Source organism: Plecotus auritus (assembly GCF_963455305.1).
Source record: "Plecotus auritus genome assembly, chromosome: 8".
In the NCBI taxonomy this organism is placed as follows: Eukaryota; Metazoa; Chordata; class Mammalia; order Chiroptera; family Vespertilionidae; genus Plecotus; species Plecotus auritus.
The window spans coordinates 49,342,718-49,357,789 of NC_137782.1; the positions used below are offsets into that span (position 1 = coordinate 49,342,718).

General features: G+C 39.0%; 1 pseudogene across 1 annotated transcript; it reads right to left on the bottom strand.

Moving 5' to 3' along the window:
- Window positions 1-13,606: 13,606 nt before the first annotated feature.
- LOC308255716 (putative monooxygenase p33MONOX) lies at window positions 13,607-14,676 on the bottom strand (annotated as a pseudogene). The gene has a single exon. The product of its transcript is annotated as a putative monooxygenase p33MONOX (transcript).
- Window positions 14,677-15,072: the final 396 nt, after the last annotated feature.

The window sequence follows — 15,072 nt, forward strand, 5'->3', positions numbered from 1 at the left end:
AGTCCCGATGTACAAAATTTGTACAAGAGTAGGCCTTCCTTCCCCCAGCTGCTGGCACTGGCTTCCCTTTGGCACCCAGGACCCGGGCTTCCCTCGCAGCCCTGGCTTCCCCCGGAACGATGTCCAGTCTACTTAGCATATTACGCTTTTATTATTATAGTCTAGAGGCCTGTTGCAGGAAGATTCCTGCGAGAATAGGGCTTCCTCGGGCCTATTCCCGCAAGAATAGGGCTTCCTGCGGTCTGAGCGAAGCAGAGAAGGGAGCAAAGCCCGTGGGCTTGGCTCCCTTCTCCGCTGCCTCGCTCCCTCCCATCACTGCTGCCTCACTCCCTTCTCCGCTGCCTCACTCCCTCCCGTCTTCGCTGCCTCACTCCCTCCCTTCTCTGCTGTCTCACTCCCTGCCTTCTCCGCTTCCTCGCTCCCTTCAACGCTGCCTCGCTCCCTGCCATCTCTGCTGCCTTGCTCCCTCCCATCTCTGCTGCCTCACTCCCTTCACCACTGCTTTGCTCCCTTCTGCAGCACTTGGCTTCATTCTATGCTGTCTTCAGGCTTCACTCTGCGCCTGCATATGCAAATTAACCGACATCTTTGTTGGGTTAATTTGCATACTTGCTCCTGATTGGCTGGTGGGAATAGCAGAGGGACGGTCAATTTGCATGTTTCTCTTTCATTAGTGTAGATAGGGAAGGAGGAAAGAAGGTCAATATTCACATACATCCTCCACTATGGTAAAACAATGCAGTGACTCACAGAGTGTCTTATGAGAAAAAAGCATAAAAAACACCCTTGTAATTATTAGACAGCAGCATCTTATTTCATCCAGGCAAAAAGTATGATGATATCATATGCCATTTCTCTCTCAAAGGTAAAATAGTTAAAAGTTTGTGAAAATATGTTGGAAAACAGCATCTCTTCATTTTCATCATTCTCAATTATGAAACAATGCTTGGGGCACATTCTCAATCATCTGTGTCTCATAAGAGTCTAGCAGCATGTTGGCCTCTTTTCAAGAAGGCATATGGGTAATTCTCTACTTTTAATTCCAAAAAAGAAATGATCTGTCATCAAGTAAAATATGTAATAGAGTTAAGGTGATGCTTTATAATTTCTTTAACATCTTTTCAGACCCATAGGAGACTAATTTAATTATAATTCATAATTATAATTCATAATTCTGCCAAAAGATTATTGGAAACTGAAGATTCATATTTTCAGAAGGTCTACTGGGGATAAATGGTGATGAAAGGAGACTTGACCTGGGAGGTGAATGTACAATACAATGTACAGATAATGTTTTATACAATTGTATATCTGAAATCTGTATAATTTTACTAATATAACCCCAATAAATTCAATAAAAAATAAAAAATATAATACTTAATCTATTTAAAATATATGTATTCTTCCACTTACAAAGTCTTTTTTGAAACCCAGCATATTCTTCTGTGTATATATTTAATCTTATTGTGCATTAATTATATTTAGATTAATATAATATATATGTAAATGCATGTATAATTATGTACTATATATGACTCACTTTACAACAATCATTAATACATGATTTTATTTAACTTCACAAGGACCATTCATCTACTACTTTCTTTTCTTTTTGATATTAAACTCCACTGTATCCTAAACAAATCTGGCAAAAAGTAATATTCATTTATAAAAAAAGAAAGTTGAATCAAGAACTCTATGAACTCATTAAATAGTACATTTCCTATATCATTTTACTTTTCATCATAGTTAAAATTGATTGGTTTGATAATCTAGAAGACAAATATGTGTGAGCCGTGGTATATGGGAAATCTCTACACATTTTTCTAAAAAAGATGGATGGTTTCCAGGGATTACAGGCGAGGGGGGGGATTCATATAGGATCAAGGTTCATGAGACACAGATAATAACTGTAACTAATTCTCACTGCAATCAACCAAGAAATATTCCAAGGCAAGGAGTTATGTAAATACCAAAAAAATAAAGATTTTTTTAACAAATGAAATGTGACTTAAACTAGTATTTGATAAATTTTCTCAAAGTTTTTTTTATTTTTATTTTTTAAATAAATCTTTATTGTCCAGATTATTATAGTTGTTCCTCTCCCCCCCACACTTGCTCCCCTCCACAGGTTCCCACCCCACCCTCTGCCCTTACTGCCCCCTGCACTGTCCTCACCCATAGGTGTATGATTTTTGTCCAGTCTCTTCCCACACCCCCCACACCCCTTTCCACCTGAGGATTGTCAGTCCACTCCCTTTCTATGCCCCTGATTCTATTATATTCACCAGTTTATTCTGTTCATCAGATTTTTTATTCACTTGATTTTTAGACTCACTTGTTGATAGATATGTATTTGTTGTTCATAATTTTTATCTTTACCTTTTTCTTATTCTTCCCCTTCTTGAAGAATACCTTTCAGCATTTCATATAATACTGGTTTGGTGGTGATGAACTCCTTTAGCTTTTTCTTATCTCTGAAGCTCTTTATCTGATCTTTAATTTTGAATGATAGTTTTTCTGAGTAGAGTAATCTTGGTTGTAGGTTCTTGCTATTCATAACTTTGAATATTTCTTGCCACTCCCATCTGGCCTGCATAGTTTCTGTTGAGAAATCAGCTGACCATCATATGGGTGCTCCCTTGTAGGTAACTAACTGTTTTTCTCTTGCTGCTTTTATGATTCTCTCTTTGTCTTTTGCTCTTGGCATTTTAATTATGATGTGTCTTGGTGTGGTCCTCTTTGTATTCCTTTTGTTTGGAGTTCTGTGCACTTCCTGGACTTGTAAGTCTATTTCTTTCACCAGGTGGAGGAAGTTTTCTGTCAATATTTCTTCAAATAGGTTTTAAGTATCTTGCTCTCTCTCTTCTGGCACCCCCATAATTCGGATGTTGGTACGCTTGAAGTTGTCCCAGAGGCTTCTTATACTATCTTCATATTTTTGGATTCTTTTTGCTTTTCCAGTTGGGTGTTTTTTGCTTCTTCAAATCTTTGACTAGATTCTTGCAATCCTCTAGTCTGCTGTTGGATCTCTGTATATTATTTTTTTATTTCAGTCAGTGCATGTTTAATTTCTAGTTGGTCCTTTTTCATATCCTCAAGGGTCTCTGTATATTATTTTTTTATTTCAGTCAGTGTATGTTTAATTTCTAGTTGGTTCTTTTTCATATCCTCAAGGGTCTCACTAAATTTATCTGCCTTTTCTAGAAAATTCTTGAAAAACCTTATAAACGTGGTTTTGAACTCTATATCCAGTAGTTTGCTTTCCTCCATTTCTTTCATTTGTGACCTGCTTTTTGTCTCTGCATTTTGGCTGCTTCCCTGAGTTAATAGAGTGGCTTTGTGTGCTAGGTGTCCTATAAGGCCCAGTGGCTCAGCCTCCCCAGTTACCTGAGGGGGACACTCTTGGTGCACCCCTTTGTGGGCTGTGTGCACAATCTTGTTGTAGTTAAGCCTTGATTGTTGTTGGTATCACTGGGGGGAATTGACCTCCAGGCCAATTGGCTGTGAGGATCAGCTGTGTCTACGATGGGAGAACTTCTGTGCTGGAGACACCCTTATGAGGCAAGACTTGCTTCAGTGGGCCTTTGGTGCTCACTGAGTCTGCCCCCTGAGTGTGTCCCTTATGAATCTGAGGAGTTGTAATCTGTATGGTCCCACTCTGACTACTGGGTAAACTGGCTCTTGGATCTTCAAGGAGGTGCTAATTTAGCCTCTGTCTGAGGCCACCCAGCAGGAGCTATGGAGAGATCTGCAGATTCCTCTTCTTTGTTTGGGGTTTGGATTTTCCCAGATGAGGCCCAGCTGTGAAGCAATGCAAGCTGCTGTGGGGCCTTGGGCCTTCTTTTGGATGTTCTGGGTCTCTCTGACTCAGCTGCAGTTTGTTAGGTAAGTTTAGATTTCAAAGGACCAAGCCATTCATATGCAAAAGCCTCTGCGCACAGTTTGGCTGGGGCAGGGTCTCAGGGTGGAGCAAATAGCAATAGCTGATCCTCAGCCCTGCCCTAAGAGGCCCCTGGGTCTCAGTGTCCCTTGGTAATCGCTGCAAGCACCTCTGATAGAAAGCCACCCTCAAGTTCTGCCCGATGCCAGATAGTCCAATTTCTCCCCGTATGAGTCTGAGTCCCCAGAGTCTCACCTGGAACTGGAGTTCAGAGCAGTCGGGAGCTTGTGTCTCCCTCCCAATTGAAAAAGACAGCCGCGAACTTAGTTGCCAGCCCTTTCCGTGTATGCGCCTCCATACCTCTGCAGTTTACTTCCGCACCTCCTTTGAGTCTCAGTGTGCTTTTCTCTTTCCTTCTAGTTGTAGAATTTCCACTCAGCCAGCCTTCCTGTGGTTCTGGATGATGTCCGTTTTGTCTTTTAGTTGTAGTTTTGAAGTGGTTATGCAAGGCAGCAATTTCAGGTGTTTACCTATGCCGCCATCTTCGTTTCTCCCCTAAAGCTTTTTTTTTAAACTTATATTTGCTTCTGTTTACCATTGTCCTAAAATCTGATTGAAATATCTTTGCAATTATAGGCTGTTAGGGTACCTTCGTTATCTTAAAGGAAAACATTTTAATAAATGAAAAAGACCACAGAATCAGAGTAAAAAAGATCCTATAATTTTATGGAGTCTTTTTACAGGAACCAAGAGGAGGTGAGGGTTAAGAAAACAGCATTGTCAACCATGTAGGAGTAAATCTGCCCTTCCTCTACCCCCAACATTTATTATGTGTGTAAACTTGTACAACAGACTTCTCTGTGCATTTTCTCATCTTGAGAATTGAAATGGTAATTGCTTCCAGTTCACAGGTTTGTGTGAGAATTAAGATTGTAGATGCATGAAAAATCTCTTAGTAGAGTCATTGCTGAGCAAATGTCTCCAATTTTGATTCAATAATATAGCACCATAAGAAATATATTGACTCATTTTATTATTATTTTGCTTTTGAAATAATTAAGATGAACAAGTAAGACATAAATGATAGATGAATTAAAGTCTAATAAAATTATTCAGGTTATTTCAGTAACAAATTCTATGGTCACAAAGATGATAGTTTTCACTGTAGCTATTCTATTTCAGTGTATTTATTACAAGAAATACTAGTTGAAGTATTTAAAAAATCACAGGACATTTGTAATGAACACTTTAGCCAGAAGGATGCAAGGTGAGATTTGTTTTCAAGTTGTTTGTTAAATGTTTAGGATTTTAAAATCAGCAGTTCATTGAAAAATTTTGGGGAGAATAATATACAGGAAAAAACATTATTCTGGAAAAGCATCTGTGAGATAATATCACCTGGAAATTCTCCCATGAAAATAATATTTTCTTCACACTTTATTGTCTTTATGTTTCTGGGATAAATGGAAATGACATTTTGACATCAGCAGGTATCATAATGATACTGCCAAAAAGAAAACTGAATGCAGAAGAGAAATTTTGATAGGAAAAATTGATGCCAGCAACATACTAGTTGACAAGGCACAGAACTGTATGGAAAGTAATAGTTGTGAAAGAATTCAAACAGTAACACAATGTGCATAGCAGGATTATGTAAATCCTATTTCCTGCTTTCCTCTAAGAATGTTCAATTCCTATTAGATTATTTCAATTGATAAATTAGGACTGATTGGAATAAAAATAAGTTCTATTTAGAAAAGATGGGTGTTTGCATATTACAATGTAAGAAAATGTAGTTGTCAAAATAAAAGGGTTGAACAGCAGTATTAGGCAAACTACAGTTAACATAGTTATCCTTCACATTTTGATTCTGCATATTTTCTTTTGATTTATTTAGTATTCATGCAGAGGCCTTGAGAAATGATTCATTGTACTGATAGATGTAGGCGGTAAAACTGCATCATTGCACAGAAAATGCATTAACTGATATGATAACATAGTCATAAATGTAATAGGATTCATTACTACCAAGATATAGTGCTATGATGCCTATAAACTTTTTCTCAGCCTTTAAAAATGTTTCTTAAATAGAATTTTCACCAAGATTTTAAACCTATAGAGTTTTATATTGTAGTCAATAAATTGATTTCAATCATCTCAAAAGGCAAAGAATTATTTCTGTTCTGCTCTACAGGATGTCCTTTTTTGTATGATTAAGACCTAAACAAAAAAAATGCATGTATGTGTACAAGCATATATAACTATTTCTACCTGTAATGAAACATCCATACAATATTTTGTTTGGCCCCCAACTGAAAATATTAGAGTGGAAAACTGTGACTTACATTAAGAAAATGTGATCTATGGTTCTCCAGAGAAATAGATCCACTCTATGTACCAAATACACAAAAGGTGATTTATTGTGAGGAATTTCTCACAAGATTACTGGGACTGAGAAGTCCCACGATCTGCCATCTGCAAGTTGGAGACCCAAGAGAGCCAGTGGTATAACTCAGTTGGAGTACTAAATCCTGAGAACCAGGGGAATCAATGATGTAAATCCCAGTGTAAGGGCTGGAGAAGATGAAATCAGATGTCCCAGCTCAACCACTGAGGCAGGAAAAAAGAGTGGATTTCTCCTTCTTCCATATTTTGCTGTATTCAGGCTCTCAACAGATTGGACGAAGCGCACCTGCATTGGGGAGGGCAATGTGCTTTACTGAGTCCACTGAGCCCATTGTTAATCTCATCCAGAAAAATGCTCACAGACACCCTCAGAAATAACATTTAATCTGGGCACCCCAAAGCCAGTCTGATTGACACACAAAAAAAGACCATCACGTCAGCTATCCTAACCAGTAGAAGACTCAAGAATGCACAGATTCTCCCACTTTTTGACCCCATATACCGGTTTGTATTTGAGGATTTTTTTATTTCCTTGAAGCTTTACTATTTATCCATTGGTCCTATATAATTTTATAGCTTTTACCCCATGTTTGGCATTGACTTTATTTGGATTCTCTACTTGCTTCTCTGCATTATCCAAAAGAATGAAAGATTATTGATGAAAATGATGAGGGTGATAGTGGTGATAGTTAGCATTTACAAAAGGCTACTATGTGCACAGCATCATTCAATAATTTTGCACTTTCAAAGGATTCCTATTTTCACATAATATTAGGATTTGCCAATTCTACTTGCTAAAACCTTTACACCCTCCTATTGTGTGGTAATCTTACCAGACCTCGAAAGAACATAATATAATTTCAAACAAGCAGTTTAGGACTTACTACCAGTTCTCGATCAGGTCAGAAGATCTTTTTATACCTTCCTGGGTGATTCAAATGCCAGCCTCTAGTCACTTAGATGACTCTCTTTTATTTAATTTAAAACAGATTCTATCATAAGTCTTTAAAATTATAGTCCTAATTACTTGCTTTAGAATTATTTTCATACTTGATGTTCAGAATTTCCTTCTACAATTATTTCCCCAATTTCCCTGCATTATATTCGTTGCAGGGGTCCTCAAACTTTTTAAACAGGGGGCCAGTTCACTGTCCCTCAGACCGTTGGAGGGCCGGACTATAGTTTAAAAAAAAAACTATGAACAAATTCTTATGCGCACTGCGGGCCCGGGACGAGGCAGCGGCACCCGGTGGGCCGGATAAATGTCCTCGGCGGGCCGCATGTGGCCCGCAGGCCGTAGTTTGAGGACCCCTGCTAGTGTGTGTCTATTGGAATTAAACACACTTTTTGTTCTTCTTAGACTTGAAAGAGTTTTTCTGGACATGCACTGCAAAGAAGATTTTTAATTTATCTCATCACTTTGAAGATATTACACGAACATCTTCTGGCTTTAATATTTCCTTATGAGAAAACTATTTTTCTAATTGTCTTGACTTTGTAATTGTATTCCTTCTCTTCTGGTGACTTTTGGGCTTTTAAAGCTTTGCCTCCAGTGCTTGCAGTATAAATAAAATGTGTTTAGTTGTACATTACATTTATCTTAATCAGGACAACTTTTGCCTTCTGGATGAAATCATGTCTCCTTTGATACTGAAAATTCTCATCAATTTCTTTCTCCTTACATCCATTTAAAAAGAAATTTGTAAGTTAGACTTCTATTTCTTGTCCTATCTTTTGATCCTTAGAGTTTTCTTTACAGGAATTTATTTGTAGGAAGTGTCTCAGGATCAGTTTCCCCATTCAACAGGCCTCCTGGGCTAGCCTTTATAGATTTTTAAAACTAAGATTATATTTCATAATTCTCTGAAATTTATTTTAGTGTCTGTTAATTGCTGTCATATATGACCTTAAAATATCTCTCTATGAGATATTTCTGATACTTTTTCTGTAGTTGTACACAGCAAATATTTTTTTTTAAAATATTTTAGGTTGTTTGAGCATTGTTGGACTATGTGTGCAAGGAATCTGTTCCTACATTTTCTTCTTATTTTTTATTAGAATAAAATCTAAATTTTATCTTTTACTGGAGGACATTAATATTACTGTCAGTGTGTCTTCATGCATTTCAGACAGAGCTCTGGTTAAGGAGCAATATTCCTTTATTAATCCCTGCTGGAATATCTGAACATGGATGATCACATGGTGTGACACATTAAATACTTCTATTTAAGTCAAAGTGAAGAAAGCTCTTTCCACTGAGAAAAACAAAAATATTTTCCTTGTAGTCTTTTAAGACAACAAAAAGGAAATAGATTTAATTCGTAACTGTCCTTGTGAAATTCATTTCAAATTAGTCATTCTTGGAAACTAAGCTTCTTTTTATTGGCTTTCTTGTTTCATTCAATGGGTAGAGATATAAACATATCTGTGTAATGAAATTTATGATATTTTTTCTGGAAGATATTTTCCATGTGCTGCTTACATAGAGCTTAGTGTGAGGTTTGCTTGGTTAGGAATCAGATGATAAATGTATGTTGCCAAAGGTCCACAATGTACAATAACGAAATCTTCAATTAGGCAAGGATTAGTATTTATCTCATTTAACCTTCCATTAGCTGAAATAGTTACTCCTTTAAGATTCTTTTCAAGCTACCATTTAACCAACACTTTTAGTTCAGTAAAATTATTATTTTATATGATAATACAAAAAATGTCATCCAACCAATGCTCTGACAAAACATTTGGCTCATAATTCTGTGTGTTATTAACCAAATTAAGCAGTAAATGGGCATAGTTTGCCAGTTAATGATATTAGCCCACTTAAAACTTATAGCTTATTCAGTTCTGGAATTTTTCATTTAATATTTTGGACCATGGTTGACCAGGAGTAACTGAAACCATGGAAAGCAAACATATAGATGAAGGGGTGGGGAGTAGCTACTATGTAGATTTACTTTTTATATCTCGGAACTTGAGCCACAAGTAGATGCGTGCCTCAGAAGTATGATGATGCCTTTTTCAAAAGAAAACACATGAGTTTTCCTGCTGTTCAGGAAAAAGCAGAGAAGTACACTTCTTCACACTGAGAGTTATGATTGCCACAAGAAAGCCAGGGGTGAGAACGTAAAAGCTGCCACTATCGACGTGTAAATTGAACTGAAATATTTTCATTGGCAGCAGCTCAAATTTAAAATTATAAACACAGTAATCTGTGGAAATGTCATATATATATGAGGATTCATATTTAACAGTTACTGTGATTTTTAAAACATCGCATTTGAGAGAAAAACCAAGCTTCACACTGTAAAAGTTTAGCATTCCAGTAAGCTGTAGGAAGTGTTACCTCACATTAATGTGGATAATTCACATATTTTAAACCTATTTCTGTCTCAGCAGCTAGAATTCAGAAATGGATAGCACTAAGTGCACATTTTCATTGTTTTCCTAGTCCAATGTATTTAAATCCATTGTCATTTAAATGATTCGATGAACTAAATGATCCTGAATGATCCAAAAGAGTTATGTAGTAGTATATGATCTGGTTTGTAGAATACATATTTTTTATTTATTGTACCATTATTGCTTTTTTTTAACATAGAATTTTCTTTTCTTTTCATGTAATTATAGCTCTGGTAATATATTCACAATTCTTTGTTGTGTATTTCTTTTTATCATACCATTTTTTCATTCTCAAAATTAAGTAACAGGGACTGGGATTTTTCTCTCCTTTGTGTTTCTTTCTTGGTGACTGGCTTATGTTCTCTACACTTCTGCAATGACCTGCATCTACCTTCACCTGTGCAATGATCTATAATTAGCTTTTATCTGAAATGAAGGGGATGTTAAATTCAGTATTTGATCATTATAGGAAATGAATTTCTTTTTTTGTGTTTTTTTTTTCTAGTTCAAATTGTCTTGTTTTATCTCACTCTAGTGTGGACACAGAATGATCTCATCTGGCATGGGCTTTTTGTGAAAGTATCTGTTTGACCTTAGAAACACCTTGGTTCAGCTGCAAGTGCCACACAACCTCATACTGAGAGCTGCCAGGGTTATTTTATTTCCATTTCTTTATCTTTCACTAATAACATCCTTCGCAGGGGGAGAGATGCTCCTGTGTGAAGGCTGCCGTGGAAATGTCCATCTGTTTTTTATACTCATTGCATTTAGATAATATCTTCCATGAAATGTATGTGTGGCCATTCCTATCTGGGGGCGAGGGCAGCAGGCTCCAACATTCAGCACCACGCAAAAGCAACACACTGAGATGTATTTCTTTCTTTCTTTATCAAATCCTCACCTGAGGACATGCTTATTGATTTTAGAGAGAGGGGGTGGGGAGAAAGAGAGACAGAGAAAGATTCATCTGAGAGAGAAACAGGTTGTCTCCTGTATGCACTCCAACCAGGGATTGAACATGCAACCTGGGTATGTGGCCTGACTGGGAATCAAACCTGCCACCTTTAGTTGTACAGGATGATGCCCCAACTAACTGAGCCACAACGGCCAGGGCAGGAGATGTATTTCTTAGCTATGTGCTCTGGATATCTGGGAGGAAACTTGGGGGGAGAATCACTGAAATATAGGACATTTTAGATATGTGTTCATGCATTTTGCTTATGTACTTATTTATTTGTTCCTTCATACATTGCTTCTTCTTCTTTTTAATCAGGCACTAGTTTTGAACTGTGTTACTTGGGATAATTTCTGATAGTACTGGTAGTTTCTGTTGGGACATTCAAGTCATGGTACCTCTGGCTATGAGATTCCCCACTTCAATTAGGATTCCCCAGTAGAGCAAAGAAAATTTCAGTGGTAGAAGACTTCTATTCCAGCCCTCCCAGTGACTTGAGGAAATATCCACGTTACCTCCTCTGCTTTTATATTTCTGTCCCCCATCAGATCAAAAGTACCACTTCACCCACGTGGCAATGGGCATGCCAACATCATCCTCTCAGTGATACAACAAAGATATTTATCTAGACTCATCCTTCACTCTCTTAATAATCATGATTCTGCTGGTGCATAAACAACAACAGAAAGGAAAGGCTGGTAAACCATTCAATATAAAGAAACAAAATAAGACTTACCAGTGAAATTATACATTCAGGCACTTAGATGACTTATATGTACTTTAGAAGGATAATTCTTCTAACTAGATCTTTAGATTTAAATACACAGTTTATCACTGAATTCTATTAAAGTCAGATATTGGATATTTTTCTCTATAAATCAGACATAACATCTACAAATTATTTAAGAGAATAATCATTTCAAATGAGAATAGAAATAATCTCAAAGGATTGACTCCTGATATGACACAATAAACTGGATGGATATTGAAACTTATATTCAGAGGTGTTGAAATTGGAACTGAGAATAGAAAAATAAAGCTAAACAATTAAATAAAAAGGAAAATCATTGTAACAACACTGTATTTGACACATAAATTGTTATTATTGGATTTGGGAGAAGGCTAAGTGAGTCTAATTTTATTTTTTTATTTTTAAATATATTTTATTGATTTTTTACAGAGTGGAAGGGAGAAGGATAGAGAGTTAGAAACATCAATGAGAGAGAAACATCAATCAGCTGCCTCCTGCACACCCCCTACTGGGGATGTGCCCACAACCAAGGTACTGCTCTTGCCTGGAATCGAACCTGGGACACTTGAGTCTGCAGGACAACGCTCTACTGAGTCAAACCGGTTAGGGCAGTGTGTCTAATTTTAAAAGAATTTAAAACATTTAAGAGAATCTGTCACTTGAGAAGAGCTGGACTTGTGAAAAGCTTTATTTATTAAGCGTGCAACCAGTTTTAAATGATTTGAAAAATCAAATTCATCATATACATACATTTTCAAATTTATTTATTAGTTCATATAAATAATATTTGAATGTAAAGTGATTATATCTATATACCAATAAGTTTAACATTAGGCAAATTATAAAAAAAGAGCAAATATTTTTTATATTCATGAAATTTTTGCAGAAGGCTTATTTTCCACATTAGAGCTTCTGATTCCTGACCCCGACTTAGGTTCCACTGATTACAGCCTCTTTCTGCTTTATGTAGCCAAACAAATATAGAGAACCACCAAGAACACTCTCTCAGGCACAGGGTGATATATTTCAGATCATTTTTTTTTTTTTTGAGAAAGTAGTAAGGAATTTTATTGTCAAAACAAGTAAGAGATATGAGCTTAACAGAAGACACAATAAATTAATTGTTCTCATCCTTTGAGATGCCAGGGCCTCTCTGTGGAAGGCTCAACCCAGCTCCCTATATAGACACGACCCTTCCAAAGCAAGCACAGCAGGGATCTGAGACAGTGTTCAGGACGAGGACCGAACACGCCCGCGGTGAGGAGAATGAACAGGTGCTTGTCCCCATAAACCCTGTGCTTACACAGGCCTGAGGCTCGCTGGGGGCAATGGTTGCCTATAGAACCTTTTTTCATCCTTCCATGTGGCTCTTAGAAGAAGTTGCACATCCTGATGACACCTGTTTCATGTGAATGTCTGGACTAGAATCTACATCTAGTTACCACCATCTTTATTTTTAAAAACTTTAACATCCATTAATCTATACCAAAGCAGTAAGCTGAATTTTCTCCCTTAGAAACTTTTCTACCAAATTGGAGTTAACTTAATCTCTCACTTTAAAGTGCAGCAGAGGATATGCAAGACTTGTGTTTGTTGACAGGTGAAGAGAAGCCCTGCGCGGCAGAACTGCCGGGAGGCATCACAGTAAGGACTGGCTCTGCCTGAAAGCTATAGTGGGGGCTCCGTCTCCACGCAGGAGAAGGGTCCCTGCCAAGTCTGGCTTTTCTTCATGCCCAGATCTCAAACGGATCGTAGGTCCCCACACCAACAAGGATGGAGCACACAGCTCCAGCCGTCAAGAAGGCCAGAGACTAGTCAGTGAGCACCCCTACTCCCTGACTTACCCATGCCCTCGCTGACCCTGGTCTTCAAAGGAATCAAAAGTCTTGGTTTGGGAACAACGTAAGCATTATCTACCTCGTAAGCAAGGATCGAGTTCTTGTCTAGGCTAAATAATGCAAAAACAGGTGCTCAGGCCCCCATACATCACCGCTGAGAGTATTTAGTCTAACTAAATTAAAGCAATGCACAATGGCTTCTTCCACACAAGGACAGGCTTTGCACGAATGTTTCTCAAAAACCAATTATGTCTCCAGTTCTAGCCTCAGGTTAAGGTTTAAAAACAAAAATAACCAAACCATTCCTATGTCAGAGCCAGGGTAATAAGGAAGTGAGCACATGACACTCCATTCAGTCATTGGAAGAGAAAGCTCTAGAAGCCGGTGGATGTGAGCACATTCAAGTCCCGGGGTTTGAGATGATGGGTCCGAGGCGGTTGTTTCTTCCCTTCCAGCCCTGGGAGGTCCATCTTGGGCGGCTTGAAGGCTGCTGGATCTTCGGCCATGCGGGTGGCCTGCATGCGCATCACTTCCACTGGAGAAGGCTTCTGGGCTCCTCTGTAGGGCTGGGTGGCAAAGCCTGCCGAATCAGACTTCTGGAGGGATCTTGGTCCAAAGAGGCTCCATTTATCTGCCGAGTTTCTGTCTTTATCCCCGCTTCCGGAATCCGTGGTGCTAAAATGTGGGCCAGGTAAGGCTGTGGACGAGAAGAGAACCAGCCTCTCGGCTTCTGCTTAGGGGAAGAGGGGGGGTGCTGCTGGGGGTGGACTGGGCGGAGGCCGCTGCTTCTCTTCCCGGTTCTCTCTCCACTCTGTAGTTTTAGTTTGTGGAGTGCTTCTGCCACTCGAAGGTACTTGGACTCCTCGGTGGTAAGGCCCTTGTGAGGTGTGTAGCCAGCATCTCTCAGCCTGTTGCTCAAAACGCTGAATGCTCTCCTGGGTCTGTTTTGTGATCAGAGAACTCATGATGACACGGGTGGCTTCAGCCTTCACCCCTGGGACCTTGTCCATGTTGTCAGTGGCCGATGACAGGGTCATGGCAGGGGAGGAGACATGGCCTCTCCTTCCTCCACCGTGGCGAGGTGCTAATACTTGCGCTCTGGAATCACTGGCTTCCAGGGGATGCTGCCCACGTCCGATGGAGGAGGAGTCATGGGCGTAGGGTCCTCCAGGGCATCATCACAGCTGAATGCCCGGCGGCACATCCCGATGGGCAGGGACATCTTGCCTAGAGGCCCACTAGGCTCAAGAGCAGGCACTTCTGATGGTCTCGAAGCCATTGAAAGACTGGATCCGGGTACTTTTTCTATATAGATTTCAGAGCTGAGTCCCTGCCACCGGAGTGAAATGACGTTTACGCTGCCAGATAGATATTAATGAGGAACATTGTCCAGCTGCTGCGCATTAGCTAAGTTGCTTGGGCAGGGTCCGTCCATTCCAGAGAGTCTGTTCCTACAGCCCGTGCTCCGGTACTAAACAGGCTCCGAGGGTCCACGTCTCTCTGCAGGTTGTGCCGCAGTTGGGATTCAAGCCATGGTGTCAACGTGCTGGTGTCAATCGCGACTTAAAAGCCTCGGGAACCGACCAGGGAGCCTAAGATGCCGGCTGGGCCGCCGCCTTCATGACAAAGCCTCTATTTCAGACCATTGAAAACTCCTAGCTGTCTCCATCATTCTTTATCACTCATTACTATAAACTCCACTCCCTAAAGTGGGCAATTTCTTTACCACATATGGCACTCCCTCAAATGAAAAAAAGGCAACTGTCTGAGAACGATTTTTAAAATTAATCTTTCAAAGAAAAAAACTTAAAAAAAAGAAAGAAAAAATTTATAGGATAAT